Raw genomic sequence first — 12,868 nt, 5'->3', positions numbered from 1 at the left:
CTGCATGCATCTCACTGGGCTAACTCAAGGAATCAGCAGGCTGCGTTCCTTCTGGGGGCTCTAGGGGAGAATCTGTATCCTGTGTCTTCCAGCTTCCAGTGGCTGCAGCAGTCCTTGGCCTGTGGCCCCTACATCCATCTTCAAAGCTAGCTGCATAGCATCTTTAACTCCCTCTCTGACCTTGCTTCCATCATCATCTCTCCTCTGACTGACCTTCTTCCTCTCTCTTCCACGTTTGAGGACCCTTGTGATTCCATTGGGCCAACCTGAGTCATCAAGTCTGCCCTTCTTATCTGGGGTCAGCTAGTTGGCAACCTTAATCTTACCTGCAACCTTGATTTCCCCTTCATTATATAAACCACTAGTCACAGATTCCAGCAATTGTGACAGGGACATCTCTGAGGGGCCATTATTTTGCCCACCACAGATGTTAATATTACACGAAAAAAAGGGATGGAGTTGTCTGTTAAACAGTTTCATTTTCAAAGGGACATACAGCTGTTGATACATGAAGGTACCTTCCAAAAGAGGAATCTCATATTCAGAGTTCTCCAAAGTGATGTCACCACAGAACCTCCTTCCAAAGAGTTGCTCCCAGGCCCAACTGTTGGGAGGAACATACTTTGGGAAAGACTGTGACAAAGCCAGAGTGCCCCAGGTTTTCAACAAGGCACTTACAAGGTTCTCTCATGATAGCTCTGTGTGTGACAAGGAGAAATGCGCTGGATGACCTTATTAAAAAAGTGGACTTTCAACTATTGGAGAGCCAATAAACAGAATGATGGCAATCTGGGAGCAGAGTCTACAGTGGGTGCCACGGGGCTTCCTCCTTGTCCAAGGGATGAATGACGACTTTCTCATTCACTTAAGTATTTGCAGTTAGTGCCAACAGTAGGCCATCAATAATCTGGGTAACTAGGATCTTGACAAGCTTGGGAGACCATGACAGTGCTCCAGGCCCGCAGCACCACTGAGCATAGTGTAACTTGCCCACCTCTAAAGCCTTTGCCCTTAGATGGTGTCCTGCCACGCGGCTCTTTTGGGAAGAGTTTGACACGCGCTTGGCTTATGTGGGGTGGTTAGTTGGGTGGATTGCTCCCCCCTCTGAAGGCTCAAGCCCTGCAGAGGAGCCTAAATCTTTGATGCTTTTACAGCTTTGTACTTAGGAGGAAAAATGCTAGAAGATGAGCTAACGTGGCACTTTAGAATCACTTCAGTTGTAACTGGGATCTTTCTCCAAGCCCAAAATGTGAGTATTCCCATTTCCCAGTCCCAGAAGCCCCAGTAGTGGACTGCATACTTTCTGCCCAAATGACAAGCTCCCATCGACTGAGCGGCATCATCATTTAACCTGTGATTAAAAGCAGATTCTTTGCCAGGCATTCCAGGGCACTGAAAGACTGTGATGAGCAATGCACACTTCCTACCTGGAGTGCAGTGCAGTCTCTGGGGTCACTGGTGACCCAGGCCCTCACAGGGTCCTCCCACCCATCGGGCAGCAACCGTGCCAGCCTCAGCTGGGAATCGAGGGTGTGCCTATCAGGGCTGCCCACTCTTCTTGCAGCTGAGAGGAGTCAAGTGACTTAGTTCTGGTCTCCCAGGAAAGTGGTTTCTTCCACACAAGACAGGCTCACAAGGCGGCTTGTGCTCCTCCTCCTTCCTGGCGGAGCGCAGCCATCTGTGGCCTGAAAGGGCCAGTCTCAAAGACCAGATGGCTTCCAGCTGCTTCCTGCTTCAGCTGCTTCCTGCCAAGCAGGAAGAGGGAAACACACAAGGTGCTGGTGACCTTGGGCAGCTGAACACACCCAGGGATGTCTTCCAGCTTCCTTGTTCAGGGAGGCTGAGTGGCTGGGGGAGCGGCACAGACCTGCAGGGGTTTACGGGCTGCGGCCAGCACGCCCTGGCTGGGGTCTCCCTTCAGACCCACCCCCACCCTGGCCATCTGCCTGAAACCCAGGAGGTTGGCTGGGGAGCCGGTGAGAAGCTACTCCGGGGTGGGGGACAGGGGGTCACTTGCACTCTGTCCTCAGGGTCCCCGTGCAGTCCCTGCCCTTCCGGCCCGGGGAGGGAGTGTGCTGCAGCCTCAGGCGCTGACCTGCAGCCTGTCACCCGCGCCAACGCCCCTTAACGCCCTCCTCCTCATCCCCATTTTCCGGTGCCCACCAGTCTCCTCGTGCTGAGGGACGACTCAGTGTGGCTCCCCAGAGCTGCTCTGCGGACTGCACGGGTGGAGGAGCCCATACTTTCTGAACAGCCGCTTGGATCTACTGAATACTCAAGCACTGCTGTGTTTTCATAGCGATGGCCCAGCTACATCATAGGACACATGTCCTGTGTCATAGGACAGCGGTGACAGCAGCAGCGGCCTTGGGGCGGGGCTGGGCGGAGCCAGAGGGACGAGCAGCCCCGCGGGGCCCGGGCCCCTCCCTGCAGCCCCTGAGCCTCGTGCGGCGCCGCTGTCCCGGGGCGGCCTGCCGGTTGGCTGCGGGCGCTGTGTCCGTTTCTACACGGCTCCTCTCCCAGCCCCTTACGTGGCTTATTTCGTGTCCATTCTAGGGACGTTCTAACGTTTCCGTTCGCCGGCGGTCTGGACCGCGCATCGGCCCTGGGCGAGCCTCTCCGAGCGCCGCGTGGCCCTCGCGGTCCCCCAACCCTGACCCCGCTCCCCCCGAGCGCCGCGTGCGCCCTCGCCGTTCCCCCACCCGGACCCCGTTCACCCCGAGCGCCGCGTGCTCCCTCGCCGTCCCCCCACCCGGACCCCGCTCCCCCCGAGCGCCGCGTGCGCCCTCGCCGTCCCCCCACCCGGACCCCGTTCGCCCCGAGCGCCGCGTGCGTCCTCGCCGTCCCCCCACCCAGACCCCCACCCGGACCCCGCTCCCCGCAAGCGCCGCGTGCGCCCTCGCCGTCCCCCCACCCGGACCCCGCTCCCCCCAAGCGCCGCGTGCGCCCTCGCCGTCCCCCCACCCGGACCCCGCTCCCCCCGAGCGCCGCGTGCGCCCTCGCCGTCCCCCCACCCGGACCCCGTTCGCCCCGAGCGCCGCGTGCGCCCTCGCCGTCCCCCCACCCAGACCCCCACCCGGACCCCGCTCCCCCCAAGCGCCGCGTGCGCCCTCACGGTCTCCCCACCCGGACCCCCACCCGGAACCCGCTCTCCCCGAGCGCCGCGTGCGCCCTCGCCGTCCCCCCACACAGACTCCGCTCCCCCCGAGCGCCGCGTGCGCCCTCACCGTCCCCCTACCCGGACCCCCACCCGGACCCCGCTCCCCACGAGCGCCGCGTGCGCCCTCGCCGTCCCCCCACCCGGATCCCGCTCCCGCGCCGCCTCCCTCGCGCTGTGTTGACGCTTCTCTGTGTGGAGAGTGCCTCGCCCGTTCTTCAGATTTGGGAACTGGGCTCTCGGCACCTGGAGCGCCAGCTCAGGATCGGGCCGGCACTGGACAGACGCCCGGACGGAAAGCCCGAGCCCTGCTTGACACTCTCCGGGCTCCTGGCGCGGCCGCACAGAAACGCCAGCGTCCCGGACTGAGCGCGGGGAGGGGCAGGCTTCGAGCAGCGCCGTCCACGGGGAAGAAGGCACAACCCACATTTTTAGATTTTCCAGTTTCCACGTTGAAAAAGCAAGAAGACATGAGATTGATTTGTGACTCAGAGTATCAAAAATATTATCATGTAACCGATTAATAAATATGAACAATTATTTATTAGATATTTTACTTGTTAGCACTACATTTTCAAAATCCGGTGAGAATGTTATACTCACAGCACATCTCAGCGCTGCAGCTCACGCAGGGGCGCCTCCCGCGCCAGGCTTTCTGGGCTCCCTCCTGGCTGCGTGTTGCTGGGCACGTTACTTAATATGGCAAAGTCTCCATTTTTCTCATCTAGAAAATGGAGATCAAAGTACAGGTGCCAATTTCATAGGACTGCAGTGAAGATCAAAAGACAGCTCAGCCAAGGATATAAGACCCATGCATGGTCTGTGGAAGCCTCATGGTCTTTAAGGTAATTTGCGTGATTTGGGGATTCTGAAAGATTTTGGAGTCAGGACAGATTGAGATTCTGGCACCACTCTGCCACTCACCGATCACTTATTAGGCTGGTCACCTCCTCTAGCCTGGCCCTTCCATCTGCACAGTCTTTGCCCCTGAGCAGTGAGCAGTGGGTCTCCTTCCCAGCACTTTGGGAGGCCAAGGCAGATGGATCACCTGAAGTCAGGAGTTCGAGACCAGCCTGATCAATATGGTGAAATGCCGGCTCTACTAAAAATACAAAAATTAGCCAGGCATGGTGGCATGTGCATATAGTCCTAGCGACTTGGGAGGCTGAGGCAGGAGAATCGCTTGAACCAGGGAGGCAGAGGTTGCAGTGAGCCGAGATCGTGCCACTGCCCTCAAAACAAAACAAAACAAAACAAAACAGAATCACGTAGAAGGGTTTTAAAACACCCATGTCAGGGGCCCACCAACTAAACAGAATCTCTGGAGTTGGGGCCAGGCCAGTGCCAGCCCACTCTAATGAGTGATGCTAACATGAGCCAGGGCTGAGAAGCATTAGCCATTTTCAGAAAGGCATGGGTATATGTGCATATTTTTACTTAGAAATCACTGGATGATGAGGAAGAAACAGCCAAAAACAAATGTTCTCTCCAAAAAGATACATTTTGTGACTTTTTTTTTTCTTTTTTTTTTTTTTTTTTTTGAGACAGAGTCTCGCTCTGCCGCCCAGGCTGGAGTGCAGTGGCCGGATCTCAGCTCACTGCAAGCTCCGCCTCCCGGGTTCACGCCATTCTCCTGCCTCAGCCTCCCAAGTAGCTGGGACTACAGGCGCCGCCACCGCGCCCGGCTAGTTTTTTGTATTTTTTAGTAGAGACGGGGTTTCACCGTGTTAGCCAGGATGGTCTCGATCTCCTGACCTCGTGATCCGCCCGTCTCGGCCTCCCAAAGTGCTGGGATTACAGGCTTGAGCCACCGCGCCCGGCCACTTTTTTTTTTTTCTTTTGAGACAGAGTCTCACTCTGTCGCCCAGACTGGAGAGCAGTGGCACCATCTTACTGAAACCTGTCTCTGGGGCTCAAGCAATCCTCCCACCTCAGCCTCCAAAGCAGCTGGGACTACAGGCACACACTACCACATCCAGCTAATTTTTTTATTTTTTGTAGAGACAGGGCTTCACCATGTTGCGCAGGCTGGTCTCAAATTCCCAGGCTCAAGCAATTTGCTGGCCTCTTCCTCCCAAAGTGCTGAGATTACAGGCGTGAGCCACTACACCTGGCCTTACCTTGTGGCTTTTCAAAATCAGGTCATGGCCAAAAATCAGTTTTAAAACCAAAGAGTTTGGAGTTTCCTTGGTTACCTGCAATCTCATCTCACTTCTAACTGATGGCAGGAACGGGGCGGGGGGTCTGCCCTGACCCGGGGTCCTCCCATTCAGGACCCTCTCGGATCTGTCTCCTGAAGTCTTGGCCTAGCCTTCTCCTTAAGATTTTGACGACACAATCATCGGTTTCCCTGCAGCAGTCAGATGTGGCTTCCCTTTTACCGGACAGTCAGGTAGGGTGCTCACCCGGTGTCCCGGCCTCTATGGGCAGTCAGCAGGGAGGGCTTCCGGGTGGCCCAGGGCTTATCACAGCTTCACTCCTCAGACCATCAACAAATGCCTGAGATGACACATTTCATTGGCATTTCTTCCCTCTCAAATCTTCCATAGCACTTTCCAGTTTACAACGCACCTCCTCCGCAGGCTTTCTCCAGCTACACAACTTTAGCTCAAGTCACAGGAATCTGAAGGACACCACAGATGCTGCCAGCAAGGGCATCTGGAAGGCCCAGGGTCCACGATGGCTCAGGAAATTAACTGCGTTCTGATACCCACTAGCCTGCTCACCTGGGCCTTCCAACTCAGGCTTCTCGCCTGTGAGCAAGGACAGTGGGGGCAGTTCCTTACAGGACTCTAATGAGAGCTGTTGGGGAGATAAATCCCTAGCAAGGCAGAGTCCTCTCCACAGAACAGAAAAGGAAGAAGGCAGTTTTGTTAATGACTAAGCATATCTAACTTCAGCGTGTTGCAGCTCACCTGTGAAGAGAGCACACACAGAAATCCCAGCAACTTTTTTTTTTTTTTTAGATGGAGTCTCCCTCTGTGGCCCAGGCTGGAGTGCAGTGGTGCGATCTCGGCTCACTGCAAGTTCCGCCTCCCGGGTTCCCCCCATTCTCCTGCCTCAGCCTCTGGAGTAGCTGGGACCACAGCCGCCCACCATCATGCCCGGGTAATTTTTTTTTGTATTTTTAGTAGCGACAGGGTTTCACCATGTTAGCCAGGATGGTCTCAATCTCCTAACCTTTGGGAGGCCCACCTTGGGTCTTCCCATAAGAAGCTCAACAGTGCCCTTTACTGCATGTTTTACAAAGTTCATCCTAAACTCACGCGGGAATCCAGGCGACCTTTTGCTTTAGTCGATTGCCTTTATCCAGGAAATAATAAAACTTCAATTACCATCCCTGCTAGCAGATGGTTCCAGCTGCAACCATCAGGTTCTTAGGTTAAACCCACAGGTATAGGGAGTGTGTGGTGCTGCCTTCTCAGATGCTTATATTTCAAAAAGGGATGCATCCCCGACATTTGCATAACATTTTTGGGTTGTAAAATTAGTAGGTGGCTTATCTTTACCAAGATTTATCTACATATGGAAAGATGAGAAAAGATTCGTAGTCACGAGGTCAAAAATGCTCTAGGAACGTGGGGAAAACGTCTCCCTCTTCACAACAAGGATAATTAATGTGTTAAATGTACCTTTACAGTATTAAATAATGCGTGTGAAGTGCCTGGTCCATGGAAAGAGCTCAGTAACAACAGAAATGCTGAGAAGGCATATGCTGACTTTCCTCCCATTCATGCTCATTAGAGGAGATTTCTTGGGTGGTGATGAGAAGCACAGCTGACGGCATAGGCAGGAGTTCCCCTGGATCCTTGGGGGTCTTGGCTGGGACCCTGGCACAGAAACACAAAGCTTTTCTGACTTTTAAAAGTTTTTGCCCTGGTGTGGCAACTGGTGAGTCTCTGACAAGAAAGGAAATGACCCTCGTGGGGAAGCGGGAGATGAACCCACAGTCCCCACAAGGCACGCAACCTGTGGATGCCTGGACACAGACCTTATGGCTGCATCCCTTCCTGCCCACACCTGCATCTGGCACAGAAGCTGAGGCTGGGGGCGCTAAGCCTGTAAGGGATGGCACATCCGGGGCTGGGTCCCTCTGTGTCCTGTCCTTCCAGACATCAGACCCCTGGGGACAGGGGAGGCTGGGAACTGGCTTTGACTGACACCATTTTTCTCCTGTCATTGAATCCTCCCGCAGACTCTGAGAGGTAAAAATCACCTCGGTATGGAGAAGATGAAGGATGACCATTCAAGAAACAGTCACAATCCCAGGACGAGGGAGGAACACACTGTACCCGTGGGCTTCCCTGGAAACGGGCCGGGGGGCCTGGGATAAAGATATTAAAATTCCTACAGACTATTCTGTGAGGCTGGTGCAAAACCTTGTGCACCAACTTAGTAGAAATTTTGCTGAACTCCTCAGTGTAGTAAATGTCCATTTTGGACATGCAGAGCGGGTTCTGCCTTCAGATGCATAGATGATAATGTTGGGGGTCTATTTTCAAAACAATGTTTTCCTTTTTTGCCTGAATATACTGAATGGTGTCTGTTACTCTGCATGGCTCCCCAGGCCCTCAGGGGATGACTCCTGCACCAGTGCCCTGGCTTCAGCCTCGCTCCCATGAGCAGCCAGGTGGGGTGACTTTCTGGTCAGGTGGTCGAGGGCAGAGGTGCTGCGATCCCGTCATTACCTGGCAGAACCACAGGCCAGGAGGCAGGCCGGTGGCCCAGCACAGGCTTTGTCAGGGTGCAGGGACAGGGATATTGGACATTATTTTTACAGCAGCACAGTTTTCTCATAGGCACAATTTAGACACCACCTTCCCATTTGCTGGATGGAGGAAGGGGACTGACGCTCACGGAACAGAAGGCACCTGCAGGGCCTTAGCAGGCACAGAGAGGGACTGCCTGGAGCCTGGATGGGGCTCATCCCTCTCTCTACCCAGTCCCTGAGCCAGCTCCAGGCTGGGCAGTGCTCCCTGGGGTCAGTCTCTGTGGTAACAGGAAAGGGCTTCATAGCTTTCACCTCCTTTCCCGCCATCTCCTGGGTTCACAGTGAGAGCTCAGCCCAGACCCTGGCAGGTCTCGATTCTGGGGACGTATCATCCGTGCCATTATTATGGTTTGTCGCTAGGTGGGAGGATGAGAGGGATGTGCTGAGCACAGGCACAGCTGTCTTTCCTCCAGCTGCATCAGGGAAGCAGGGTACGGGGTCACAGAGGACTTGGGCTGAGCCAGGCCCTCCCCTCTCCTCTTTGCCAGCAAAGGGGCTGGTCATTCTTGTTGAAGCATCAGTTTCCCTGTGCCGACTACGAAAGAGTGCCCCCACAAGGCTACCATGGGGGTGCTGGTCCCTCGTGTGCCAAGTGCCAGGCCTGTGAACCCACATGCTGGTGATGCTGAGTGAGCATGGGTGCTCTGCCCCCTTCCAGACAAGTCCCCAAGTGCCTGGGGCCTGGGAGCAGCACACCCTGCCTGCAGCAGCACCGGGGCTGCCACAGTGGTGAGGCCAAGGCAAGGCCAGGTGGGCAGCCTATGAGGAGAGGGGTGCACCTGCCCTGCCTGGGCTGGGGTGTGCTACTATAGAATGAGACCACCACTTCTCCTGCTCTTTCCCAGCTTTTCCCTGTCTCCCCTTTTCCCTAGTTTATAAGACAGGAGAAGGGGGAGAAAGCAAAAAGTTGGAAAGAAACAGAAGTAAGATAAATAGCTAGACGACCTTGGCACCACCACGTGGCCCTGGTGGTTAAAATAATAATGATAATATCAACCCCTGACCAAAACTACTAGTGTTATCTGTAAATTCCAGACATTGTTTGAGAAAGCACTGTAAAACTTTTTGTTCTGTTAGCTGATACATGTAGCCCCTCGTCACGTTTTCCACGCATGCTTGATTTATCATGACCCAAAAAAGGCCACGTATTTCTTCTTCAGGGAGCTCCGTTCTTAAGACGCGAGTCTGCCGGTGCTCCCGGCTGAATAAAAAACCTCTTCCTTCTTTAATCCGATGTCTGAGGAGTTTTGTCTGCGGCTCGTCCTGCTACACTGTCATCTAAAGGAAGAGATGATGATACTACTTCCACTACCGGAGAAGGTACACACCCCCCTGTGTTATTGTTCCTCTTAACTTGTGGGGGAGAGCATGATATTACTTCCAATATGACAGTGGCTTGACATCCAGTCTGTGATATTGCTCCTAATTTCCAGTAGGTAAAGTACGATGTTCCTGCCAAGAGAGTAGTGGTTGTACAGCCAACCTGTGATATGTCTCCGAATATTCAGGGACACACAGGAGGACATTACCCCAAATCTCCCAAAAAGTGTACACCCATTGTGTGGTATGGTTCCTAATAGCCGGAGGTGCGATAGGAGAAAGATGGTATTCTTCTCCTATCGCAGGCTGTGTACACAAAACCTGTGAAATTGTTCCTAATATCCTGAACAAAGGAGATTGTTAGTAATGGACACACATTGCAGGGGGAGTAATGATTACGATCCACCTCGTAATGGTGAGTAATAGCAATCCCCTCTCTCCCCCTCGCTGTTAGATCCTCATCACAGTGGGGTGAGGCACCCCCCACGATATGGGGAGTAATAGCATCCCCCTCTCTCCCTCTGGCCTTATATAAGGATGCTGGCCTTATATAAGTGCCCCCTAATGCCATCGTAGACTTTAATGTATTCACTTAAAGTTTTTTCCTCATTTAGATCTGCCAATCCCTTAATAGGTCTAATTGCTGCCTGACATTCTGTATTAACATTTTCATGAGCAAGCAGCTGAACGATCACTTTCTTGGCATGAGAATCGGAAATAGCCTTTTGAGCCGCATCCAGCAAAGGAGTGATAGAATCTGGAAAAGGCTCCCTTGGACCCTGTTGAACTGTGTTAAAAGAAGTATAAGCAGAACTAGCGTTGTGAATTTTTTCCCAGGCTCTTAGGCATGTAGTTCTGAGCTGATCAACAGCCTCATCACCCATTACCATCTGTTGATTTAGAGTACTCCATGCCCGTCCAACTCCAAGCAATTGATCAGGTGTGATATTAACGGGACATTGGGCTTGAGCATTTCTGCCTGATTTGTTGCTTCATCTGTCCACCAGGTTTTCAATTGGAGAAATTCAGAGGGGGACAGGGTGGATCGGGCTAATGCCTCTCAATCCATACGTATTCAACGTCTGTTATAAGCCACACATTGTAACAAGGAATGAACATAAGGAGAATTTGGCCCATATTGTCCAATTGCTTGCTTTAAGTCTTTTAATATTTTAAAAGGAAATGGCTCCCAGCATGCTTGAGCAAGTTCTCTGGGCTCCTCAGCTGGTGAAATAATTACCAGAAACTGCCAAGCATTCAAATCCCCCATTTCTTGTGCCTGGCGAATGGATGCCTGGATTGTCCCTGTGCCATAATTTGTATTTGGACCCGCTCACAGCACTCCTCTACCATAACTAACAGGTAGGCAAGCCTGGATCATTCCCTCATCCTCATTGGCTGTTGGACAAGCCTGAAGCTTCCCTTCGCCATAGTTACTGGCGGGGCCTGCAACGATGGGAGTGGCAAGGTGCGGGTCTCAGGCTCCCCTTCCAAGTATTCACGAGGCTGGCCTGGGGGTGGCCATTCCAGACCTTTCCATAAAGGCGCAGTAGGTGGCACAGTTTCTTTTATAAGTTTTTGGAGATTAGCATACATACCTTCCCGTTTCTCGCCCTTTTTTAAAGGAGACTGTCATGGTTCACTTTGCTGATAATTAGACTCCTGATTATTCAACTTTCCTATGTCATCCTGAAAATCCTCCTCCTCCTCCTCAGTGTGGAAGGGCTCCAGGGCTGTTTTAATTGCAGACCACACAGACCAAGCAGAGACGGGAATATCGCGGCCCTCTTCTTGTGCTCGTTTTAAGTCTGATCCCACCTTGTCCCAATCTTCTACATTCATGGTTCCATATTCCGGGAACCAAGAAGAATACTTGTCTACCAGACGGATCAAAGATGTGAGATTTTGGGTACTGACAATTACCCCTCCGCGGCGCAGTAACTGCTGCACAAGGCTTAAGTAATTAGCGAACTTACTCTCAGCCTGACCCATATTTTCCCGAGGTTTCCCTGGAATTCCCCGAGCGCCCTCCTTACCCTAGAGCTTGAAGTGAAAACCTACTCGGGAGTCCTTTGTCGGTCGTCCTCAGCTTTCCACGCTCTGGTGTTCCTTCACTGGATTATTTGTAGAGATTACGGGGAGCCCTGCGTTGGGCACCAGAGACAGCCTGGGCAACCGAGGGAGACCCCCGTTTCTACCAAAAAAAAAAAAAAAAATTAGCGAGGTGTGGTGTCGCTCGCCTGTAATGTCAGCTACTCCATGAGAAATCAGACAAAACCTGGCACAGAGACTGATTTTCTTCTGAAATGCTTTCTCCAAAATATTTTTAAAACAAAAGGGGGAAATTGAGAAAGGAAAATATTTTGGGCCCCCCAAATCACTAAGATAAAGGGAAAAATCAATCTGGGAACTGCTTAGGGCAAACCTGCCTCCCATTCTATTCGAAGTCATCCGCTGCTCGCTGAGAAGAATGCATATCTTATTGCCTCCTTTGGAAAGGCTCATCAGAAACTCAGAAGAATGCAACCGTTTCTGTCTCACCTACCTGTGACCTGGAAGCCCCCTCCTGGCTTCGAGTTGACCCACTTTTCCTTCAGGTTGTACCGGATCGAACCAGTGCTCATCTTACATATGTTGATTGATGTCTCCTGTCTCCCTAAAATGCGTAAAACTGTCAGATACAGTCAGTTTCTCTTCCAAGGTTTGGCATGTTAACGTTCTTGTGTTTTGTTCTCAAACTCAACTTTCTTGTTCTCCATGCCTCCTTGCCCTTAGTTACTGTAAACAACCTTCCCCCCTCGTCAGTTCTAACCAATCACTCACATCTGTTCCCTTGGTTACCTGCTCTGCACCCATTTCTCCCTTCCAAACCACACGTCCCACCGTTGTAACTCACAACCCCCTTCCCCCTTCCTTATTTGGGAAAATACTCACAAATAGCCAACGGGGTCAGTGTAGATCTTGAGGTCTGGCCCCAGCCCATGCCAGAGGTAGGGATTGCATTAGGAATAAAAACCCCTGCTTTCCTTTGTTCCGTGTGCTCTTGCGATTGTGATTGATGCGAGCAGCAGCACGCTTCCGCAGAGGTAAATTGCGTTGCTGAGAAAACTTTTCCTTAAGTGCTGGTTTCACTTGTCACCGAGCATTTATCTCCAACAAAACCAAGCTGTGCTCTGACCACCTTGGGCAACTGTCATCAGGACATCCAGAGGCTGTGTCATGCACAAGCATCCCCAACCTTGGCAAAATAAACTTTCTAAATACTCTTATCCCCAAATGCTCAGGGAGACTGATTTGAATAATCATAAAACTCGGAGGCTGCACTCCAGCCTGGGCAACAGAGCAAGACTCTGTTTCAGAAATAATAAAATAAAATAAAATAAAATAAAATAAAATAAAATAAAGTAAATAAAATAAAAATCAAATCTCCGGTCTCCCGCACAGCCGACTCTGCGTGAATTACTCCTTCTCTATTGCTATTCCCCCTTCTTGAGAAACCGGCTCTGTCTAGGTAGCGGGCAAGGTGAACCCACTGAGCAGTTACAGAATTGCCATTATATTGCTTGCAATTTTATATCTATATTATGCACAAATAGCTATAATCTTGTATACAAGGTTAA

General features: G+C 52.1%; 1 long non-coding RNA gene and 1 other non-coding gene across 2 annotated transcripts; one reads left to right on the top strand and one right to left on the bottom strand.

The window, feature by feature from the left end:
- Positions 1–3,677: 3,677 nt before the first annotated feature.
- LOC135966485 (uncharacterized) lies at positions 3,678–11,436 on the bottom strand. The gene is made up of 2 exons (XR_012420991.1): positions 11,285–11,436; positions 3,678–3,881 (listed from the first exon to the last, which is right to left on the bottom strand). It is a non-coding gene; the product is annotated as an uncharacterized lncRNA (long non-coding RNA).
- LOC101926247 (uncharacterized) lies at positions 4,988–9,157 on the top strand. Its single transcript, XR_012420990.1, has one exon. It is a non-coding gene; the product is annotated as an uncharacterized protein (transcript).
- Positions 11,437–12,868: the final 1,432 nt, after the last annotated feature.

Source organism: Macaca fascicularis, chromosome 12 (assembly GCF_037993035.2).
Source record: "Macaca fascicularis isolate 582-1 chromosome 12, T2T-MFA8v1.1".
Lineage (NCBI taxonomy): Eukaryota > Metazoa > Chordata > Mammalia > Primates > Cercopithecidae > Macaca > Macaca fascicularis.
This window is presented reverse-complemented; position numbering and strand designations above follow the sequence as displayed.